This window comes from Alligator mississippiensis, chromosome 5 (genome assembly GCF_030867095.1).
Source record: "Alligator mississippiensis isolate rAllMis1 chromosome 5, rAllMis1, whole genome shotgun sequence".
Taxonomy (NCBI): domain Eukaryota; kingdom Metazoa; phylum Chordata; order Crocodylia; family Alligatoridae; genus Alligator; species Alligator mississippiensis.
In genome coordinates, this window is record NC_081828.1 from 201388169 (window position 1) to 201407807 (window position 19639).

The 19639-nt window shown below is 40.7% G+C and overlaps 1 protein-coding gene across 2 annotated transcripts in view; it reads left to right on the plus strand.

The window, feature by feature from the left end:
* The window catches only part of ESYT2 (extended synaptotagmin 2), a 147157-nt gene that overhangs the window by 1293 nt on the left and 126225 nt on the right, over positions 1–19639 (plus strand). The window lies entirely within an intron of this gene.

Here is a 19639-nt window from a genome sequence, read left to right on the forward strand (position 1 = left end):
AAGCTGCATTACTCAAAGAATCGGGTTTCTTTAAATAATAATGTGTGCTACTTCAGACTATTTCTTACATCAGCTTTAAGTATAGCGTGGGTAATGCAACTTCATGATTTACCTTGATATTTAGATTTAGCCTAGAAAGATGCACACAGTAACTATGGATAGGTTACTGCTGTGCCTGTGTGTCTGCATCATGTCACTTCTTATTGTAGGCATTAGACAAAATGGCAATTATTTCCATGTGTGGAGTCGACTGAAGGCCTAACATTTTGGAAATGGATATCTTGACTTTGTTATCCTGCCTACTTAAAGTCTGGCCGTTAGAGGTTTGTAATTAAACGTTCTTGGGTGTTACAGAGATGAATGAACATAAGTGGATAGCAGGCATTCAGATACAACTGTAAGTGAGGCACTAGGAAAATAAATTAGAAGGCTTAATGCAAAAATCTCTCAAACACAAATTTTCAGCCTTAAGTGGAGTTTGATCCTGATCACAAATCAGTAGCTTATTTCGCACTGGTCTTCTGTAGTGATTTACGTAGAATGAAGAAAAGTTTTTCAGTAATGCAACACACGGTGTCCGATTCAAGAGCTTTCATGTGACCAGTAAACTAACACCTTTTTGTTTTCAAGTAGTTTTGCCATTAATAATTTAAGTTGTTACTTGTATATAGTATGCCTTCTCCACAACTACATGTGAAACTATCTATTACATATATTATAGTGCAGTGAAAGCAACTTTTTCATGTGCAGCATTTTTTTCCTAAAGCTGTTGTTTTTTTCCCAAGGAGTACTTTTTAATATTTATTAGTAAATGTCTGTTTGTTCTTCACATTCAGACCAACTAGATGACTTTAAGAGGAAGAGTCTTCATCTTTTTCCTTTTAGTGCATTATATTCCAGTTTGAAGCATCAGGCTCTCAGATAAATAAATGTACCTCCCTGCTAAGTTGTATCTATGAATTCAGAAGGCCTGCTGAGAGCTGAAGGCTCCACTTTTTCAAACCAGAGTTGTTCATTAAAGGCTCAGAAGCATTTGCTGTCATGGTCAACAAAAACTAACTTTATTGGAGACTTTCTTTTTCCACTTTCTGCTTCCTTCTGTAGTACTAAAGTCTATTCCTTTTTTTTCTCACCCTCCACATTAAGTACCTAAACCCTTCAGGGCTGTGCCTTGCATCTGCTATTTCAAGATGACGTAGAGGTCCAGTATCTCCTAAGGAACGCTGCCTTCTCATTCAGAATCTCAAATTGAAGTTCACTGCACTACAGGTTACTGAAATAACTAGAAAGGATATTTTTCTGGCATCTGATTACCATAGATATAGGACATGAAATAAGATGGTGAGAACTAAGTAGGCATACAATTTTTTTTTCTTGTTAAAAGAGTTTGCATCTTAAACATGTATTTGATTCTTTTTCCTTCCCCCCCCCCATTTTTTTGTTTAGCAAATAAGTTTTTGTGCACTCTGCTGCTTGTAAGATTTTGATTTTAGAGTCAGTCTAGAGTACTGCTGTTAGTTGATTCCCTCATCCTCTGTGTTTCAGTTTAAGGAAGTAGTTCATGTTAACAGAACTTGATTGAGAGTGTGTGCACAGAATGCTGATTGAATTACCTGTAACCTCTTCTGGATTAGATCATTAGTTTCTTTGTAACTATGTACTCAAGCAGATGAAATACTTTAACACATGACACTAATTGAATGATAGCAGGTGTTGAATTATCCAGCAAATTAATCCTGACCCTCAAATTTGTTATGAGGTGTTCTTTTTTTCTTCCCCTGGAGGTTCAGATGCATTAAGATAGTATTCCCCTCCTCCCCTTGTTCCTAACTGATCTTTAATGTCTCAGTATTATTGAAAGTTGGACTCGGGGTGGAGAGTAAAGGTTTGTTCTCCTAAAAAGAGTAGTGTCCACCACTGTCATGAATGTACTGAAATAGAAGTAAAACACTGGTTATATTGCGAAGGTGGTATTCATTCCATGGAATTGATGGGATCAAGTTGGTTAGTTCTGTTGCTTTTAAAACAAAGGATAGAAGATGAAAATGCCTTTAAAAACAGTTCAGCTCTTCTCAGCAATTTGACAGGCTCTAGAGTAGGGGTGTCAAACGTATGGCTTGTGGATCCTGTCTGCTGGGCCACTAGTGGGTTAAAGATGTTGGGAGCATAAGTAGGACATGTAGCCTCCCGCTGAATTTGCTCTCATGTCAGGAAGTAAGGTCTGTGATGACAGCCCAGCTCACTTTGCAGCCTATTGGGCCATCACCACTGCTGTGGCAAGTGGCTGCTTGACATGCTGCCGGTGCCCTGTGCCCCAGGCTGGATCTCCTGCAGCTGTCCCATGCCCTGGGCCACATCAGCTATTGCCAGCCCTGCTGGGGTGGATCCAGCCCAGGGCATGGGGTGAGTTTGACTCCCTTGCTCTACAGTCATTGGTATAAATCAGAGGAAGAGCTTAAGGATTCATTCATGGGGAGGGAGGGTGAAATTTTCCTTCCTACTGTTCTTAAAGACCTATTTCTGCTTTTCAGAGAAGTTAATAGGATTTTATACTCAAAGAATTAACTTCTTTAGTTTCTGGCATGGAAAAATGAAAACAAACACCCTCACTAAAATGTGTTTGTTTCAAAGGTGACTTGGTTAGGAAAAAATAGTGTGCATGTTTTTGTTGAACTAATTTTTTGGATAAGTGAAAGGTTGCCTGATGTTTTCTGCAGCACATCATAAACAGTAATCCTTTCCGAACAGATCAGATTTCCCTGATGAATTGTACTTTTGGTCAGGGAGAGGCGGCATTACATCTATGTGTATCCAGGTAGCAATCAGCAGAAAAGCAAATTAAGCCGAAATATTAGCCTTATTAGCCAGTTGACACATAGGCACAAATAGTTTCTAGGTATCTCTAGCTGATCAATTGCACGTGATTCTGAAGTACAGGTTTCCCTTGCTTTATGTGGGTTCTCTATGTGCAAATTCGCTTTTATGCAATGACCCTTTTTTTACCAAAAATTCGTTATATGCAAGGTAAATTCACTCTTATGCAATCGATGTGATGGAAGCTGGCAGTCAGCTACTTTGTGCAGCATATTGTGGGCGTGACGTGCGCCAAAATATAGTCTCCTGTGTGGATCTGTGCTCCTTGCTCATTGTCTGCAATGTGTTTCTGTAGTTGCCATCCCCATTATGATTGTGCCCTGTGTTTGTGTGTTTTGTCTGCTGTTGATGAGTACCAAAATTGTCTTGTAAAAGTGGTAGAAATGGGTCTGGGGGTCAGTACAGTTGAGGTCTTGGATGTATCCATATTTGTTGCATTGTAAAGTGGGTTCCCTTTAGGTGAATTTGAGTTATGCTCCATTTTCCAGGAACACGTGTACAGAATAAAGCGAGGGAAACCTGTATATGTGTTCTAGACCTCTTGTGGAAAGTCTAACTGCCCAGTTGTGAAGCTGTGTCACAGCCTGAGGTAGTGATTTTCAACCAGGGTGTTGTGGCAATCTGGGGTGCCTTGAGATCTTTTCAGGGGTCTTCTACCCTTGAAATGTTAGTACTGTTAATTGTGCAAACATGATTCATAAGACAAATCCCAAGTTTTCATGAAGGAAAGGCTTTCCCGAGTTCTTGGCAACAGAAGAATTGCTCTATTTTTCTGTAGTCAAAAAAGAGTGAAAACAAAGAGCTGGGATTTTCTGAGGGCTGCCTGAGGGGTGAAGGTCTAGGAAGGTTGAGATCCACTGGCCTAAGGCCTTGTTCATGTAAGAGTTTCCAGTTTAACTTGAGGTTTAAACAGATGCAAATCCATGTAAACACTCTGATGCTCAATTTAAAAATGGTTTATTGTATTTTACCTTAAATTACTTCCTAATCTACATCAAGGTAAATAAAACCGGACTAAAGCATGAATAGGTGTTTACACAGGGTGTTTCCATACTTTTAACCAAATCAATTTAAAAATAATGCCTCTTGCATGAACAAGCCGTAGGTGATGAATTCACTGAGACTGTGCTACTGTTGTGCAATACTATTAGAATATGCCAGCACTACAATTAGAGGGAAAGGAAACTAATCATTATCAACATGTATTAGTTTTATTAGTTGTTTCTAAGTTAAATGATTGAGGTGTAGCTATTATTTAAAAAGTATTAAATCTGTGGTCAAGAAAGCATTGTTAAAATGGTGCTGTGTAAGGAAAATATTTGTTCATATTCCAGTGAGTATGTACCTTAGCATCTGTTCTTAAGTACTGATTGATACAGACCCTCCTAAGAGAGGCCTGAACTAGACTGAGGTCTGTCTACTTGAAAGATCAAGTGTACTTGATGTGTGCAAATGATTTAGTTTTGCATGTTATAATAAGGTAGCTATGAACTATTTGATAAGAGCGGGGGTTATTGTGCCTTGACAGTAAAGATGACATGCTTACGAAAGGCTCTTTGACTGCCACCGGGTATGACTAGTTCAGGGTGTCTTTTGAAGAAAAAAGACTAACGTTGAATTACAGAATGAACTTCTGCTGTTGGTTACCTCTACCAAGTACAGAAGTTGAAGATTTGAGGTACCCCAGGTGAAAGCTGTCTAAAATAGACTTGCAGGATCTAGTTGGCTCTTTTTGGCCAGTTCTGAAACACAAAACAAAAATGATTTGTCAATTGCAGATGCCGGGTTCATTATTCACAGCTGGTATCTGAAAGTGAACTACTGTACTTTTCTGCTTATAAATTCAGCATATCTGATAAATAATTCAAACAGAGAAGTTACTTGTCAGTGTATAAGCAGACCTCAGTTACATTTTTCTACACCCAGTAATAAAAAGTGGATTGGCTCTGCATATTCAAATAATGTTGCTCTTATCTTTGCTGTAGAAGTTTCTTGGAGACTATTTATTCTCAATGTTAATACACAAAGTAGAAGGTTGAGTAGTAGAAATCATGGTTAATTACTCTGGTCATATCTCTTAAGTGTTAGTTGTATGTGCTAAATTGAACTTATCCAAGTAGTGATATGTAGGAAAAATTACTTCCATTTTTGGCTACTTAATGCTTAGTGGTGCTGACAAACTGATTTAGATACAGGTAGCTGCGTGAACCTCTATGCTAGGCAGCCAGTTTAACTCCACTTCATATTTCCTAAATGTATTAAGAACAGAATACCAACTCAGGGGAGTATTGAAAATTAATAGCATTCACTTGCTTTCTTTTGACAGATCTGACTCCTTTGCTAACTCCATGTTTGTATTCATTTTAAAAAGGGAGATAAAGCCAAACCATGTCTTATCAGTTGTAGCTCCAATAACATTGTAATTCAGCTTCAGTCTAGGTATTTAAAGAGAGAAACAAAGGTTACTGATTTTTAGGGCATCAGATTTTTAGAGCCAGTTGAAGACAGCCAGTGGACAGTGATGTGGATAAAATAATTTAATTCTTAGGCATTTTTGTTGGACTATAGATAAGTCTCACAGTAAATTTACAAATAGTTTCAGAACCCCGACAGGTTGCATTTAAGATGCAATTAGCAGGTTCATCATACCTTAGATAGTAACGTAGCCACATGTGCAAGTCAGTTTAAGACATGATAATACAGCAAACGACTCATTTGTAGCATGCCTTAAATTGAACGCATAGCCATCTGAGGGCTGGGACCTGTCAAAACCCTTTGTGCCACTCAGCTGGATGGCACATGTGGTTTTATAGGTCCTGGCACAGAGGGGCTGGGGGATTGGGCTGCAAAGGTGTCCAGGTATGAATAAAAATCCTGTGTACTGCCTAGCTAAGCAGCACACAGGTTCTTTCTCATCCCCAGTGCACCAGAAAACCCCATGATTGAGCTGTAGTAGCTGATACCCCCTGCACTGGGACTTGTGTCCCCCTAGCTGGGGTTTTGACAGTCAACTGATTGTCAACTTGGGCTGGGGACTGGTTTGGCCCAGTTTGCAATCAGCTGATTGTAGACACCCTGGTTTCACCTTGCTAGTGCAAGGAGTGTCTGGGCTCATAATCCTGGGCTCCCCCTCCAGCAACAACTACGGTATTATCCAGATTTAATTCAAAATCATTTGTCCTTCCATGCACATGTCATATTGGGAGGTGTGATTGTTGGGATTGTGGACTAGATCCTATCACATCTTGAAATGAACATGTCAGGGGCCTCAGTGTGTGAAAGGTAAGAGTTTGTCAGTCATGGTTGCAAACTACCATGTCCACAAATAATCAACTGTAAACATCACAACATGATTTCATATGGAAGTGCAGTTATACACCATTAAAACTATGTAATTCCATTTTAAATTAAAACAGCTTTAAATATTCCTTGCAGTGTCCAAAACCCTATTACTGCGGTTGATGATGTATGAGATTCTGAAAGTGATATTTAATTATTATAAATAAAATCATCTCTTCACGTGGAACAATTCAGCAAATCAGTGGTGCAAATGGTCTACATGTTGCAATGGTCTACATGTTGTGATAAGGGACTTTAAGAATGTTTTGGTATGCATATATTTTAAACTATGCTAAAGCATGTAGACTTACAGGCTAGTTTAGAGCACATCTATAGGCAGCCCCGGTTTTGGGGTAGTGGTTTTCTAAACTGTGCAAGTGTTTTACTTGGTAGGACTCTAGGAAGAGGCGGTGCTAGCATAGACACTAATGACAGACTCACGCCTTTTGCATGGGTTCACAGGCTTAATTAATCACATTTCTTCACAAAGGAGGAAAGCTCCAAATATGCCATTTGTGGGCATTTTCATGTCTGGAAGAAGTATTTTACTTCACCTTTTGAAAGAGATGGGTGGGAGGAAAGAACCTCTATCAGCTATGCTTATCTGGCATTTGAATATGCTCTGTTCTTTGTGCTCATTAAATGGAGGTGATTTTGTGTTAATGTTGGCATCTTGAATATTAATGAGAAAACTCATGGTAAGAAGTTGCGCATCTATTGTAAGCCTATGTTGTTGGCTTTCACTGGATCTGAAGAAAGTAAGGCATCGCACTGCTGTGAAAAGGTACTTAAGATAGCTTAGTTATTGGAAGCAGGATAGCCACATTAGTGTACTTGTTACTTCTGACTATTCTTGAGTTTGCAGTATTTAATCATTTTATTTTTACACAGTTTTTTTGTGGCATGCTGATTAAAAGAAAATGAACTCAACTTTGAGAGAATGGCATCCTTGTGGCATTACCTGAATACTTACATTGGTCATCAGTGGACTTGGAATCCTTAGGCTACCACACACAGACCAGTCACCTGAGCTAATGGAGTAACTGGTAGCAGTAGCAGATTGTCATCCTCCAGCACTAGGGGAGAATGATCCATATTTTTGCCTGTAAGTTTTATAAAATTATTAGAAGAAGAATGCGGAGACTTAGGCTGAAGAGGGAAATATGCTCAGCATGCATGTTGTTCTGGTTATCTCCACTTCAACTTTCCTTAAAATTGATCCCTGTTGCCTCATCCTTCCAACCTGTTTCTTCCCCTTTGTTGACCCCTTCGTTGACCTCTCTCTTTCTCCTCAACATGCTTCCTAACAAACCTGCTTGGTGCAGACAGTATAATTTAGCAGTTAACATTTTTTAAAGAAGTCTTTACAGAATGTGTACAAACTGTCATCCTTACACCTGCATCCTTGGCCCTAATTTATGTGAATGTTTACCAGTTCAGCAGAAGGCACATCTTTTTAAAACAAAGTCCTCTTCCCCCTCCACTCCCTTCCAGTTTCAAGGCCTTGCATCAAGGTAGTGAGCACTGAAATTTTTCAAGAAGAACAACACCATCTTTTTTAAAGCTTAAAAGCAACAGTTTTTCCATAGCTTTGTTTTTAGAAATGCCTGAATCATTTTGTCTCTTTTTGAACTCAGCCTGAGCTGGATACCCAATTTGCAAAATGTTTAACTCAGATGGTAAAAAAATTGGCAAAGTTTTATAAGCAACTAAAAACAGGGCCTTATATTTGAGGAATATCAGCTTTTTCTGTCAGTTTTGCCTATAATATTTGAGAAAAATATAATCCATGCATGATAATTCCCTAGTGCTGAGGATGTTCTATTAGGATTGAATGGAAAACAGCACCACTGAAATGTCAGTTTGTGGGTGGTAGAGAGAAAGCAATGGCTTTCAGTCCTGTTAAATATTTAGTTGTATGCTGTCAAATGTGCTCATTTGGTCTATTGTACTGTATTTCAACTGATCCGTTACCAGTATTACAGTTTTGTACAGCAAACCATTCAAACATAATTTATCCAGTGGAACTCCTGTTACGTAAATAACCTTTGGAAGAATAGCATTCTCCAGCAGTGAGTCAGTGCATTGAGTTTTTCCACTGTACTCTAATATAACTATGAAATTCTCATCCACAGCTGAAGATTTGAAAACAGAGTTAGAGGTTCTCAGTTAACTGAAGCAGTCTAGAATTATGTACCATGAAGTTTATCGAAATGAGAGATTGTACTTTTAGTTTGGCTGAAAACAACTGTCATGTGATGAGCATTACACTGTCATTGGGCTGTCCTTATCATATAGCAATGTGGCTTAAATCTCTACTAGGTCAAAGGCTGGGGAAAAATGTTATTAACATTTTTCTGACAGATATATGCCTAGCATATAGATATATTGTAACATTGCTTGTTGTTTTAATATTGCTTAATCATCAAGGCAGGATCTCATACATTTCTCCATGATATTTTTAGAACTTTTTTGTACATTCCTTTGGCCAGTCAGTTCATATGACTGTCTCTACTGAAATCTCTTTGAATTAATTTTGATTTTTGTAAAACTTCAAGCCTGTTCATTGAATGCTTGATGTGTTCAGTATATTGTATTTTTTTTCTTTGACCAAAAAATGTGTTTGTTTTTTTTAAGCTTTTTGATAATTTCTGTCAAGCTGCAGTTTCATCATACTTCCAGGTTTAAAAACAACCCAAAGAAACACTGAGATATGAAGAAACTTGTCTCAAGACATCTCTCAAGTGAGAATAATTGTACTGCATATGAATAATTAAACATTTATCATTAATAATTAAATGTCTAGAGAAGTAGACCAGTTTTTTGTTCTGAAATAGTTTGTAGAGAAAGTTGAAGTCCAGGATGGAAAGTCCAAGGCCTACTGAGCAGTTACCATCAGAGGAGACTTATCTTATATTCTGATCCGTTACTTTGCTGTTTAAAGTTATGCTGAATCTGTTTATCGTATGCTGAGACTGCTAACATATACATATGTCTTTGCTTTTCTGATTGCCTTTCTTTAATAAAACCTACCAATCCTTAGATCTAACCCCTTTGGGCAGTAGTGATCAGAGAGGGATAAAAGCTGAAAGACACAAACTCAAGCATTTTAGTCATGTTATACATAAGGGAGACTGTTAACAGGACATTATTTCTTACTGCATATTTGTAGTCAAATGAGCTTACTCTGACTGTGGAAGCTTCCTCAAATGGCAGCCTCACAATGAAGGGAGGTACAAAGGATATTCTTCACTTCCTGGTGGTGAGTCACACCTTAGGCTATAAGCAGGACAAAATTTTGTAATACATATTCAAAGTTAATATATGAAAAGGGTTGAAGTGTAAACATTCCTCTTCATTTATTCAGACATTTTTGTGTGTATCTGCTTTTTGAAGAATCACAAATTCAGTTAAAGACAATCCTTTTTTGTTCAGATGTATATCGCTGTGTCTTGTTCAGTGTTGAACCAAGATACTAAGTGTTCTTGTATGTTATGTTAAAGGAATTTTGCTTCAATAATCTTATTTCAGTGTATTTACCTACATACATGATATTTAAAATGTCATATACTAATTACTATTTTTCCTCAAAATACTATAACTAAAAAGAGATACCCCTCACTTAATTGTTAGCAACAGCCAGGAAGTCATGATGTATTTCCTAACTAATAGATCTGTTTACAGTGTGAACTCTTGGGTAGTGATTAGTAAGACTTGCCAAAACAGCGTGCAATAAAGAGTCTCTGTCTCAGCTTCTGATTGCCCTTGGCCATCTTCTTTTTAAAGTACATATTGGAATAAACTAACCCTAAAATATTTTGACTTCCTTTTTGTTTTCTATCTAAGATTAGGTAATTGATATCTACTTTGCATGGTATTAATATTAAATTACACAGTCAGAATTGTTACACCTTGCTGATAACACACTAAAGTCAAAGGAGCTGTTTCCTACTGCTGCTTTGGTCGTGTTAGTCTCTAACTTTTGGGATTCCATTTTTAGTTGTTTTGACTGCAAAGTAGCCATGTTATGTCTAATTTATGAAGCCTAAAATAGCATAGGGTAGCTACAGGAAAAGGGAACTTTTTTCCAACATTCTGACTTGTCAGTTAACGGTGCCGTTGTATTCCAGTATCGGTGAGGTTGTAATCTGTGACGTTTGTTTCCGAATTTTATCCTTTCTTTCATGACATCATTAAAACATAAAAAGGATAATAGAAAAATATACATCTTGCCCCTTCATACAGCTAGCTGTAAATGAGAGCTTCTTTCAGTTGTTTCATTTAAGTAATTGATTTAATAACAAATAACAGTAATAACAGTAATTGAGCTTTTGAAAATCACTGTGGTGGTTTCAGAGGTACTTTTTCCTGATTCACTTGCTTTAGCAGTTCTGTGGAAGAGAATAAGAAATTGCATTTCTCTGTTGGCAGGAAAGAGGCATTTCTTTTGACTGGCAACCTAGGACTCAAGATTCTTCTAGTTAGTCCATTGGTGTGACTGTCTTCATAGCAACTTACTTTGTTAGTTTTTCTGTTACAGCTGAGAACTATGTAGTTTTTCACATTTCCAGCATATAAATGCTGGTTTCCAAGTACAAAACCAAGATCTGAAACTAGCTTTAATTTCTTTGATAGTTTTGAAGGGTTTTTTGAGGGAGGGAAAGGGGGAAGAAATAGTTGCACAATAGAATTCTAGGTAGTGAATGAAATACAGTTGTTGGAACAGTGCTTTAATTACTTAACTTCCTGCTTACCCTTTTAGTTGGAAAAAAGTGAAATGGGACCAATAACTGATCATAGACAACTTTTTCAAGTTAGAGGAGCATTTTTCTGTTGTAAAGCCTTACTTCGGTTAGCCGGAAGTAATAGATATACAGGGACACATACTGAAACAAATACCTGATGTACATTAAGAAAATCTGTCATACATTCTTATAAACATTCAATTGCAGAGAAGTTCTATGGCCTCTGCTTAAGAGGACCAGCTGACATAGTTAGTAGTGACTTCAGTTCTGATGTATTAGTTTACAAGTGAAGGTTGCCCTTGTATGGCTTTATGAAATAGTTTCATAGTTGGTAGGGTCAGAAGGGACCTGAGCAGATCATCTAGTCCGACCCCCTGCTGTGGCAGGAAAGAGTACTGAGGTCAAACAACCCCGGCCAGATGTTCGTCCAGCCTCCTTTTAAAGACCCCCAGGGTAGGAGCCAGCATCACTTCTTTTGGAAGTTGGTTCCAGGTCCTTGCCGCCTGCCCTGACAGTGAAATAGCACTTCCTAATGTCTAGCCTGAAACTACCCTCTGCTAGCTTGTGTCTGTTGTTTCTTATAACTCCCGGGATTGCTCGGGGGAGCAGGGACTCGCCCAATGCCTGCTGGTCCCCCTGGACTAGTTTGTAGACTGCCACTACATCCCCTCTCAGCCTTCTCTTTTGGAGGCTGAACAGATTCAGGTCCCTCAGCCTCTCCTCCTAGGGCCTGCCCTGCTGACCCCTGATCATGCGGGTGGCCCTCCTTTGGACCCTCTCCATATTGGCCACATCCCTTCTGAAGTGCGGCGCCCAGAACTGGACACAGTACTCCAGCTGTGGCCTGACCAGTGTCGCATAGAGGGGGAGGATCACCTCCTTGGACCTACTTGAGATGCATCTGTGGATGCATGACAAGGTATGGTTGGCCTTCCTGACTGCGTCGCCACACTGTCGGCCCATGTTCATTGTGGCATCAATGATGACTCCAAGATCCTTTTTTGTCTCAACACTGGCGAGAAGGGAGTTCCCCAGCCTGTAGGCATGCCGCTGGTTCTTCCTTCTCAGGTGCATTACTCTGTACTTGTCAGTGTTGAACCCCTGTAACCTGTCCAGATCCGCTTGCAGACTGTTCCTTCCTACTAGCGTACCCACTTCACCCCACATCTTTGTCATCTGCAAACTTGAACAGGGTGCTTTCTACCCCCTCGCCCAAGTCACTGATGAAGATGTTGAATAGTGCGGGCCCGAGGACCAAGCCCTGGGGAACCCCACTGCCCACATCCCTCCAGGTCGAATAAGACCCATCCACCACCACCCTCTGGGTGCGGCCCTCCAGCCAGTTAGTGACCCATTTGACCGTGTAGGCATCAACACCACTGTCTCCTAGTTTCTTACTGAGAATGGGGTGAGAGACCATGTCGAAGGCCTTCCTGAAGTCCAGAAAGACTATATCCACTGTGACACCTGCATCCAAGGACTTGGTGACCTGGTCATAGAAGGCCACCAGGTTGGTTTGACGAGACCTGCCCCTAATGAACCCATGCTGGTTGCCTCTGAGCATAACCTCCCCTGCTGGCCCTTCCTGGACATGTGCCAGGATAATTCTTTCGAAAAGCTTCCCCAGGACCAAGGTAAGACTCACAGGCCTATAGTTTCCTGGGTCCTCCTTCCTCCCTTTTTTGAAGATGGGGACCACATTGGCCCTTTTCCAGTCCTCCAGCACATTGGCCGAGCACCATGAGTGCTCGTATAGCTGTGCCAGAGGTCCCACAATGACCCCTGCTAGTTCCTTCAGCACTCTGGGGTGGAGATCATCAGGACCTGCGGATTTAAATACATCTGGTCCCTCCTGAAGTTCCCTGGCAAGGTCCTCATTAACCCTAAGCCTGGGTGTGCCACCCACAGGACCCTCAGGGGGGCGAGGGCAGTGGGGGAGATATCCGGGTCCCTCCTCAGAAATATGGAGGCAAAGAAATTGTTGAATATGTCTGCTTTACTGTCAGGTGAGATGACCAGATTTCCTAGCGTGTCCTGCAGAGGCCCGATGTTACTTGGCACCTTCTTTTGCCCTTTGGAGAAGACAGCAACAATATTTTATTTACTTAACTAAAAACTATTTTAAGTTCAGCGTTACCAAAATGTCTGGATTACCTAAATGGCTGTTTAGCAGTGAAAAGCGGTATCCTAAACTGTTGAGTTGACAAACATTTGTTGCTGGTCCAGTACTGCTAAATAAGATTTATTTCATTGACGGTGGTTATGTATGTAGGTAAACTATGGTTGATTGAATCCAGGTTACTTGGATCTTTCTCCATAGAAAGCTTCCAATCAACGGCCTGTTTTGTTTTTTTCTATTTGAAAGCTTCATGGTAAGGTTTGCCTACAAAAGAATACAGCAAGCATGATTAGTAGGAACATATAGCTTATTAAATGCATTTAAATGATTAAAATGTGACTGTCAGGACTTCTCTTGTCTGTCTTTTTTTAGCAACTTGACTAGAACTAGTTTAATTACTGCAACAAACACAATTTCATAAACTCACCAATATTTATGGCACTAAGGTGGCATCCACAAAAACACTAGGCCACCTATGGTGGTAAACAAATAGAATTTAGGTGCCAAAGTCCAAGAGCATGTTTCATAAACCCCCTATCTAGTTACTTTAATGCCTAAAGCTTAGTCAGTAAAGTTAATGAGGTACCTCTAGTTCCATTTCAGTCTTTGTCCAGAACTGCTACTGCCTTAGTGAATCTGAGCATTCTGGCACTGTTTCCCAGTTGTGTGCGCTTGGGTTTTACAGGTCTCCTCAGTTCCTTGAGGTGCCTGATCCTATTGGCATGTTCAGACCTTGCTTTGTACACCTTGACAGCACTGAATTCAATACAAAACACGACAGCCACAGTCACTTTTTCATTCAGGAACATGGCTGGAGGTGGTGGCAATGGTGCCTTCCTTTCACATAATCGCCTAGTGGTGAGAGCACTTGTTTTGGAAGTGGGAGTGCCCTGCCTGTGCCTGAAAGTTTCAAAACCATGGCTCCCACCTCTCGGCATAGTGCCCTACCATGCTAAAGCCAAGGTTAGAATGGGGACAGCCCTGACTCCTTGCTGAAAGTGTGCCATTGATTAGCAAAGAATTCAAGACTACTTGAGCAAGGAAGTAAGTATGGAAGGAGACTGACAGTGATGAGACAGCTCCCTGGGTATTGGGGACCTGAGTTATTGTCCCTTCTCAAAGGAGTGCTTTGCATTTTTCACAAGCAGGGATCTGGGTTTTCTGATTCCCATAGAAAAACATGGATTCTTCCCTTTAAAGGAGAAAAACACTGATTTCCCCCTTTGAAGCAGAAAAACACAGATTTCCCACCTTGTAAACAGCTCTGCAGGTTGGCAGAGTTCCAGCCTGCAAGGGGCTGGGGGGAGCGGGAGGAGGGTGATCAGGCAGGGGGTGCCACGTGCATGTGCTCACACATGCACATGGGTGCCAGGCAGCCTGGGAAGCAGCACCCACAGGTAAGTTGGGCTGGGGGAAGAGGGGATTCAGGCCCCCATAGGCAATATAATTGGGCAGGTGATGTGTGGGACTTGGGGCCTGGGGTCATGCGCAGCCCAGGCAGGGAGTGGGACATGGCCACAGGTGGTTCATCGGGGGGGAGGGGGGGGGCTGGCTCCTTGCTGCTGCGTGCGCTCCTGGGGGGCAGGGGCGGGTGTGGGTTGGCTGCTGCGGGCTCGAGCTCCCCGTCCTGCTGCCCTCTCCCTGCAGTCTCTGCAACCCAGCAGGCAGGACCCAGTGTAGCAGGGCAGAGCGGGACCAGGCAGGGAAACCCCTTGTTGCTGTGCAGGCCCCCTGCTGCCCTGGCAAGGTGCCTCCTGCCCGCTCTGCAGCAGTGGGGATGGTGGCACGGAGTTCTTCCTGTCACTGCTGCTGAGTTGGAACAAGTACCTAACTTAGTTTTGGCAACATAAAATGATATAACACATAAGACCCTATTTGGATTTTTTTCTCTGTATGTGAATGCATGTGCATTGATGAAGCGAAGAAATGTTACTAGATATCTGTGGAGGTATTGCTGCCTAAAGTGAGACATTTTGTGAGGCTTACTATTTTGAAGCCATTTTAATAATAATTGTGGAATTTTTCAAAATCTTGATAAACTTAATTACAACAGAGCAACTAGGTCAGTCATTAACAATATGGGGCAGGTTCTTCCACAGTTTTATTGGAAAAACTTGTACCTGAAGTGAAGCCTAAGCTTTACAGAGGAGGGACTGACTGGGCATGTCTACACATGCAGTTAATGTTAAGCAATAAACTCTGGAGTTTATTGCTCCGAGGCACATTGTTTGAATGTGCACCTGGGACTGTAGCACATTGAGCTGAGTTGAAGCAGCCCTGGCAGTATGCCTGCCAGCCCAGGGCTGCTTTCCTTCTGCTCCCCAGCTCAATATGCAACAGAGGGGCCTGCTAGTGCCTAAGGGTGCTCCAGTTTGGGATTACCTGGCAGGCAGCCCCTATACTGAAGCATACTTGTACCACAGCCAGCTGAAGCAGCACACGTGCAAACACTGCTGTGGAGTAAAAAAAAAAACTTTGCAGGAGGCTAGTACTCGTAAATAAAAATACTATCCTGCTGCAGAATTAACTAGTTTACTCCAGCCTAATAGGGGTGCATGTGTAGACAATTAGTCAACTCTGCAGTAAATGTCTCATGTAGACGCGCCCACTGTGCTCTGTTTTCAGATCATTTTTCAAGCATTTGCCCTAGGCTGTAGCAGCATTAGTGTAATTAAAATATATAATCTACTATTAAGTCCCACAGAATACACATTGAAATACCATAAAATATAAGAGCAACAGTATGCTACTTAAAAGTAGGGCAGTTATGAACCTTTCAATCTGCTGGTCACAGAGATGAAACAAATTTAGCAATCTGTCTGGAAAATTTAAAAGCTCAGCTTTGGCAAATGAAGGCAGGAGTAAATTCCAAAGCAGAGTTGCTTTGCTGGTACTTGACTTCTGTGTAACACAAGAAGCTTCTGGCTTAAAGGTGACCTGCAAAGCTTCTACAACTTTGTTCACTTCTCAGTTTGAGATTCGCAGTGCTTGAGGAAATAGTTCTGCTTTATTTTTATCAACACCATTTTTTTTATTTAAAAAATATATTGATTCTTCTATCTCTTCATAGAAATTATGGAATTATGCTCTTCCCTCTGCTGCTGTTACTGCTATTTGCACTGCCAAGCACACAGAAATAACATTCTCATCTCTCCGTCTGTTTACTTATATATTACTCATGTTCCCACTTGCGTATGTGCAGAGAAAGAGAAAATATTAGGAGTAGCTTGGATTTGTTTGTGATGTCACTTTTTAACAGAACAGAAAAAAATAAGAGTGCTGAAGGCCAAAGGCAAACTTCAGTGTGGAGTAAGACACTCAAAATGTTAGCAGTATACATATTTAATATGACAACTGTTTGGTGTAGGGAGGGGAATCAAATAAGTTTTACAGGTCTCCTTGAATTGCAGCAGTGTCATGTATGCAGAGATACAGGTTTTTTTTGGTACCCGCGTTTTAAATTAGTTAAGGCTTTGGTTAGAATGGATATTATGCCCATAGATACAAACATGTAGGAGATGCACATTGGAGAATTCATGCCCTAGCTTTTTCAGATGTACCTTCAGCTGACCAGGGCTGCATCATAATGACTGTTCCAAGTAGGATAAATGAAATATGCCATCCAGGTGTAGTAAAGATTATATTATTTAAGATGTTCATTTCTATTCAAATAAATTTTAAGAAGATCAGTTGCTGATTTAAAGGAAAATTGGATAACTTAGTTTGGGTTTTGGTTAACAGGCACTAGGGCTGATAGTGGTTCACATATTTGACTGAATATTTAACTCTTCATTATATTGTTTTGTAGCTCTTTGATCTGTGTTGTAAGCCAGGCACAAGCAAACCATGTTGACTTCAAACTTCTCTTTCCTGTTCATGCTGTCAATCTGTACGAACTCCACCCGCTCTGGAAATTAGAATTACGACATGCCTTTGAACAGCTGTAGCATGTAATCTCTTGTAGTAGAGTGCAAAGAACATGTTTGAGTAGGTTCACAAACCAACAAGGCCAGAGGCAAGTGTGTTCTTACAAACTGAACATACAGAAAACATGATCGCATTTGCTTTATTCTGTATAGATTATTATACTGCACTCATTGGCATAGAACTTGAGCATGTTTAGTAATCTGTTAAACAGCATGTTAACATCCATCATATGTTAACATCCATCATATTTATTCTCTCATCTTTCCTGCAAATGAAAAGCATGTGGAGTGTTTTGTTAGAATTATGTCTATTTATTAAATACCTGACTTTACATTCATGCATCCAGGTTGTAGTCATATTGGTCTAGAGGAAAAGGTAATCAGGACTTGTAGTAGAGATGGTATCTTTTATTAGACCAACAAGATTTTTGAAAAAAAATTCTTTATTTGCAAGCTTTCGGGCACAAACACCCTTCATCAGGCATTGGAGAAAAGATTGTAAAAGTTTTCCTGGGTAGAATTGAATGTCAAGTTAGAAGACTTGCCTTGAATTCAGACGAAGTAGTAGTGCAGTTGGGTATTTAGTTCCTTTGTCTTTAATTGTGTGTCATGCACATATACGTTTTATGTTTATTGTGCAAGGTTCAGTTGTGCCAGAGCAGCAGAGCTGTTGACAACAGTATCTATCCTGGAGCTTTAAGTGATCTTTTAGATTGCCTAGAAGATAAAGAGAACCGAGACCTTGATCATGTTTTGAAATCCTGTTAGAATTTATATCTCGAAATGACCTCCAGAGTCGCTGAATCTTGTCTCTTGCTATTGCTGGCAACTACAACATATAATTATGCTTATAAACTTACTGAACTTCAACTTTAAACAAGTTAGATTGCTTGCTCTTGCTAGCCAGAGGACAATTCTTATGTGAGGTGGTGCACTGCAGCAGGATGCACTAGTTAAGTTTCCTGAATGTTGAAAGCTTTGTGATCAAATGTACCACCCCATTGCCGTAGTCTGGTTAAGAGGCGACTAAGAGATGAGTAAACAAAACCATACTGTTACCCCCAAGGAGGGGATGGAGTCTTGTAGCTGACAAGGGGTGATAAAAAGTATTATCATTCGTGAGCAACCTACCAGCACTCTTGAGCTATGGACTGAATTCTTTGGCCATTATTTGACGTAGCTTCAGCCAAAGGAGATCTGGCAGCGAACTCTTCAAAATACTTTCCTCTGTTTCTCTTTTGCTTGTGCTGTTTTATCCATCTGTGCTGGTTTTCTAGGTTGTTTTTTGTTTGTTTGTTTTGCTTAAGCATCCTTTGGTTGTGGTGAGGTTATATATCATGAAAGATAAGTAAACTGTGTGTCATTGCATATTTCCAGTATTTGAAACTGTTGCCTGACCAGGGGGCTGTTTGAAAAGGACCAGAAAAAGATCTGAATCTTTGTGGGGCGTACTACTGGGGATTAGTTTTCCATCACTACTAGCAGGGAGTGTCACTTCAGGAAGGACTCAACCACTGAGTGGATTTTACCGTTGTAAACCTAAAATCCAAGACTGTTTTGATGCACTGAAAGAATATTCATTTGGTGAAAGTTATTCATCATTGTATCGGACAGTGGCCGTGCCCAGACTAGTGAGGATGCGTGATATGTGGCACTGCTGACCCATCAGCAGCACTGCACATGCAGATATTCTCTGCGCTGCTGCCTTGCAGCATGGGTGGTTTTTGTGACCCCAGGGAGGGTCAAAAAACACACCTTACAAAAGTGGGGTGGTGCACCTGATGGCAGTGCACGCCACCCAAAACTGGAGCCTGGCCTGCTGGAGCCATGCTCTGGCTGTTGGCCAGGCTCTCAGCTGCAGGAGCACTGCAGCTGCAACACCCCAAGGCCCCCTAGGAGCCCAGGTAAGGCTGCTGGGGTCAGCACAGGTGCTGGCCCTAGCCTCCCCTACTCTACCCGGAGTAACCTGCCGCGCATTAGAGCGTGTGTGGCATGGGTGTACCCCGGGGACAAGTAACAGTGGCATAAGGTGTGCCGCTGCTACTTGTCCTAGGGGAAACAAAGGGCTACGCTCGTCTGAACACGGCTAGTCAATCAAGCCTACTGCTCTGTTCCAAGTAGTATTCAGGTACAAATCTTTTTAAAGGAAAAGAGCTCCCTACAAGTTAACAGGGTATTCAACATAGCACAGTTTTGCAACAAACTTCCATCAGTGTCTTACTTCTATAGTTTTGTAACTATAGTTCTAAAAGCTTTCTTACAGTGTTTAGAAATAAATCCAAGAGTATCATACCTGAAATGTTTCCCATTTGGAATCTGTAACATGATGAACTTCAAATAGTTGTATTCCAAATAAGTTATCTACTTTTAATATTCTTTATTTTTCTTCCATTACTGTTGTGTACCAAATGTAATGTTTGCCATTTTAGGAGGCTTTTAACATAATAAAAGATGCAGCATGTGATGTGTGCTTAAATACATATTTCAGATGGGAAATGACTCATAGCAACAAATTTGTTCTACTAACAGAGGAAGCAGGCAAGCTCTATCACACTGAATTGATTGACATGGAAACTGCCCAGCAGTTGTTTCAACAGTCCACACCTAGGCTTCTGCTGTCTGCCAGTGCCACATAA